We start from the raw sequence: 5,206 nt of genomic DNA on the forward strand, positions 1-5,206 counted from the left end.
ATGAACTAGTGCCACACGCTTGTGTGTGTGAGACTGTCCCGGCAATGGAGACACCAACAGGCACTGCCTCCTTCACTGAGTGTGGGACTGGAACTCTCAAGACTCCCACGGAGGTTGAATTCCACACTCCCCTCCACCATCCCAGGCCGGTTTCTCCCTGCTGAAGACGCATGGGAGCCCAGAAAGCGACTTCCAGTTCCCGTGGGATTCCTGGAGATGTCCGGAGAGCCAGCCGCTGAAATGCTGCCGTCTCACCCCTTCCCCCTCACCCCCTTCCTCTTCGTCTCTCTGGCCCCACCACCAGCATCACCACGCCCTCCCCCCACACCACACCACCCCACGGCCGCAGGCCTCGACGCCCTGGGACCCCTCCGTGGTGGGGCGGGCTGCCCCAGGGCTCAACACCATTCATGAAGTGGTGGAGCCAGCCTGCATGAGGGCCTTTATAAGAGCCCCTGTCTGGCTGTCCGGGCAGGCCTCCTGGCTGCACCTGCCACAGTGCACTGGCCGGCTGAGGTGCATGGGAGCCCACCGTACTCTCTCTTCCCATGTCGGTCCGTGAAATTCCAGCCGGGGATCCCCGCGATGGCCCTCCCGACACCTTCGGACTGCACCCTCCCCGCGGAAGCCCTGGGACGGGGACGGCGAAGACACGTTTGAACACCGCTCTAAAGCGAGGCCCTGCGAGCCTGCTTTGTGCGGAACTCGTACCCGGGCAATGCCACCAGAGAATGGCTGGCCCAGGCCATCGGCATTCTGGAGCCCAGTGTGCAGATTTGGTTCCAGAATGAGAGGTCACGCCAGCTGAGGCAGCACCTGCGGGAAACTCGGTCCTGGCCCGGAAGATGAGGCCCGCAAGAAGGCAGGCGAAAGCGGGCCGCCGTCACCGGATCCCAGACCGCCCTGCTCCTCCAAGCCTATGAGAAGTATGGCTTTCCAGGCATCGCTGCCAGGGAAGATCTGGCCAGAGAGACGGGACTACCGGATTCCAGGATTCAGATCTGGTTTCAGAATCGAAGGGCCAGGCATCCAGGACAGGCTGGCAGACCGCCCGCACAGGCAGGCACTGATCACCCAGGTAATGGGACTCTTCTTTATAATTTGCCTAGAGGGGGATTTATGACATATCTCTGCATTGATCACCCAGGTGATGGAAGTCTTGTCTAGGCTCTTTTTATGGGAGTGTTGTGTCAAATATCTGCACTTATAACCCAGGTGGTGTAACTCTTTTCTAGGCTCTGTCTACAGGGATTTTTGTGACATATCTCTGCACTGATCACCTAGGTGATGTAAGCCTTGTATGGGCTTTGCCTACAGAAGTCTTTGTGACATATCTATGCACTGACCTCTGAGGTGATGCAACTCCTGTCTAGACACTGCCTACAAGAGACATTGGTACATATCTCTTCATTGATCGCCCAGGTGATGGACACTCTTCTTAGATCTGCCTACATGGACATTGTGACACATCTCTGAACTGATCAACCAAGTGATGAAACACTTGTGTAGGCTCTGCCTACAGGGACTTTGTGACACATCTCTGCACTGCTCTGTGGAGTCTCTCACTGGGCCTAGACCTAGAAGGCAGGAATCCTAGGCCGGTCAGACCTGTGGAAGGGGCAGGCGGAAGACACGCACCTTCTTAGCCAGTCAGGTGTTCCCCGCGAAAGAGAGGACACCTCCCTGCCCCGACCCGACCCCGTCCCAACCCCGCGTCCTAAATCTCCTACAGCAGAGCCCCGTATTCTTCCTCGCTTAGGGGTGCTTCCAGCGAGGCGGCCTCTTCCAAGGCCTGCAGCTCCCCTGGGGCCTCCGTTTCTACCAAATGTTGTGCCTGCTGCAGAAACTCCGGGCTCGCCAGGAGCTCATCCAGCAGCAGGCCGGAGGGGAGTGCAGAGGAGCACCCCTGCTCCTGGAGCGCCTAGGAAGGCCCCGGAAGGCCTTGCATCTGCCCCTGCTGCAAGGAGGCCTCCGTGGGCTCGGGCTGGCTAGGTGGAGCTGCCCCGGCTTGGGGTTCCCATGCCGCCCTGCCGACCTGGGACCCCGGCCCTAACTCCACCATGGACTCGCTTGTGACGCGAGTGGCGTGAACACACCTTGGCCCTGTGGCCCCGCTTGTGCGGGCCCAGGCTGTCCCACCGCGCAAGGGTCCGGCAGTTCTTTGTGCTGCGGTTCCAGGTCCTCCCGGCTTTTGCCCGGGTGCGGAGGCGACCGAGGAGCCTGAGGGTGGGAGAGCGCCCCTTCTGGAGGAGCCGGGTTGGTGTACGCAAAATCCCCGCGTGCCGGGGCAGGTGCGGAGATCCCCTCTGCCGGTGCGGTGGGGCTGGGCTAGAGCACGGGGATGGCCCTCGTTCTCTGGCTCACGAAAGCCCCCTGTGGGAGAGCCCCAGGTGCACGGGGCACGTGGGGAGCGGGAAGCCCCGTTCCCGACGCGCCGGTGTGGGTAAAGGCGACCCACGAGGGAGCTGGGTGACAACCGCCAGGGTCCGCGTTGCACAGGCCGTCTGCCTACGCAGGCGCCCTGCCAGCCTGTCCCGGATGCCTGGCGCTTTGACTCTGAAACGAGATCTGAATCCTGGACTCCGGGAGGCCCGTCTCTCTGGCCAGCTCTTCCCTAGCGACAATGCCTGGAAAGCGATCCTTCTCGAAGGCTTGGAGGAGGGCGGTCTGGGATCTGGTGACGGCGGTCCGCTTTTGCCTGCCTTCTTGCAGGCCGCGTCTCCTGGGCCGGGGACAAGATTCCTACTGGTGTTGCCTCAGCTGGCGTGACCTCTCATTCTGAAACCAAATCTGGACGCAGGGCTCTGGAATGCTGATGGCCTGGGCTAGCCGTTCTCTGGTGGCGATGCCCGGGTACGGGTTCCACTAAAAGCAGGTTCGCAGGGCCTCGCTTTGGCTCGGGTTCCAAAAGAGTCTCCTTCGCCGTCCCCATCCCTGGGCTTCCTGGGGGAGGGTGCCGTCCGAAGGTGTCGGGAGGGCCATCACTGGGAGCCCCAGTCAGAATTTCACGGAAGGACACGGGCAGAGAGAGGCCGGCGGCTACCGTGCACCTCAGCCGGCCTGTGCACTGCAGAAGGAGCAACCAGGAGGCCTGCCCGCAGAGCCAGCCAGCGGCTCTTATAAAGGCCTGCAGGCAGGCAGGCTCCACCACTTCCTGAATGGCGGTGAGCCCTGGGACAGCCCACCCCACCACAGAATGGTCCCAGGGCATGGAGGCCTGCGGCCGGGGGTGTGGTGGTGTGGGGGGGTAGGGCATGGTGATGGTGGAGATGGGGCCGGAGAGACGAAGAGGAAGGGGTGAAGGGGAAGTGGTGAGGGCGGCGCGTTTCTGGGGCTGGCTCTCCGGACCCCTCCAGGATTCCCGTGGGAACGGGAATAGGCTCTCTGGGCTCCCACGCATCTTCAGCAGGGAGAAACCGGCCTGGGAGTGTGGAGGGGAGTGTGGAACTGAACCTCCGTGGGAGTCTGGAGTGTTCCAGGCCCTCTCTCCGTGAAGGAGGCAGTGCCTGTGGGTGTCGCCGTTGCCGCAACAGTCTCACACACGGAGGCGTGTGGCTCTCGTTCATATCCACGTAGGAGACCAGAGCGAGACCCCAGAGAGGATGCCTCCCCGGCGTGATGGCCTGATGATGGATTCCCGTGTGCTGCAACATGGGGATTCTGCAGTGTGGCCGGTTTGGAAACTGGCAAGGAGAGCGAAGGCACCATGCTGGTCTTCCACCGTTCCCTGCATGTTTCTGGGTGCCCGCAGAGCTCCGGGAGCAAACAGTCAGCAAGACGCATCTCTGAACTGATGAATAAAATGATGTACCACTTTTCTAAGCTCTGCCTACAGGTGCTTTGTGACATATCTCTGCACAGATCAGCCAGGTGATGGGACTTTTGTCTAGGCTCTGCCTATGGGGGCATTGTGACATATCTCTACACTGATCACCCAGGTGAAGTAGCACTTGTGTTGGATCTGCCCATGGGGGCATAGTGACATATTTCTGCACTGATCACCCAGGTGATGGGACTCTTGTCTAGGCTCCGTTATGGGGGCTTTGTAACATATATCTGCACTTCTCACCCAGGTGATGTAATGCGTGACTACGTTCTGCCTACGGGGCATAGTGACATTTCACTGCATTGATCACCGAGGTGATGTAACTCTTGTCCAGGCTCTGACTATAGCGGCCTTGTGACATATCTCTGCACTGATCATCTAAGTGATGTAACTCTTGCTTACGCTCTGCCTGCAGGGGCATTGTGAAATACCTGTGCACTGATCACCCAGGTGATGGGACTTTTCTCTAGGCTCTTCCTACTGGGGGCATTGTCACATATTTCTGCACTGATCACTCAGGTGACGGACTCTCGTCTTGGATTTGCCTATGGGGGCATTGTGACATATCTCTTCACTGATCACCGAGGTGAAGTAACTCTAGTCTAGGCTCTGCTTACAGGGGGTATTGTGACATATCTCTGCAATGATCACCTAAGTGACGTAACACTTGTGTAGGCTCTGCCTACAGGGGCATTTTGACATATCTCTGCACTGTTAAACAAGGTGATGTAACTCTTGTCTAGACTGTGCCCACAGGGGGATTGAGAAATATATCTGCACTGATCCTGAGGTGATCCAACTCATGCCTGGTCTCTGCCTACTGGGGACATTGTGACATATCTCTGCACTGATCACACAGGTGCTGTAACTAGTCTACGCTCTGGCTACACGGTTTGTGACATATCACTGCACTGATCACCCAGGTGATATAACCCTTGTCTAGGCTTTGCCTACAGGGGGCTTTTGACATATCTCTGCACTGATCACCCAGGTGATATAACTCTTCTCTAGGATCTGCCTATAGGGTGCTTTGGGACATATCCCTGCAATGATCACCCAGGTGATATACCACTTGCCAAGGCTCTGCCTACAGGGGCATTGCGATGTATCTCTGAACTGATCACATAGGTCATGTAACTCTTGTCTAGGCTCTGCCTACAGTGGCATTGTGACATATCTCTGCACTGATCATCCAAGTGATGTAACACTTGTCTAGAATCTGCCTAAAGGGACTTTGTGACATAACTCTGCACTGATCATCCAGGTGATGGGTATTTCGTCTAGGCTCTGCCTAAGGGGGCATTGTGGCATATTTCCGGACTGATCACCCAGATGACGGACTCTGCTCTTGGATCTGCCTATGGTGGCATTGTGACATAT

General features: G+C 58.0%; 1 pseudogene; it reads right to left on the bottom strand.

Moving 5' to 3' along the window:
* Nucleotides 1-1,818: 1,818 nt before the first annotated feature.
* LOC134808422 (uncharacterized) lies at nucleotides 1,819-3,766 on the bottom strand (annotated as a pseudogene).
* Nucleotides 3,767-5,206: the final 1,440 nt, after the last annotated feature.

Source organism: Pan troglodytes, chromosome 15, assembly GCF_028858775.2.
Source record: "Pan troglodytes isolate AG18354 chromosome 15, NHGRI_mPanTro3-v2.0_pri, whole genome shotgun sequence".
Taxonomy (NCBI): domain Eukaryota; kingdom Metazoa; phylum Chordata; class Mammalia; order Primates; family Hominidae; genus Pan; species Pan troglodytes.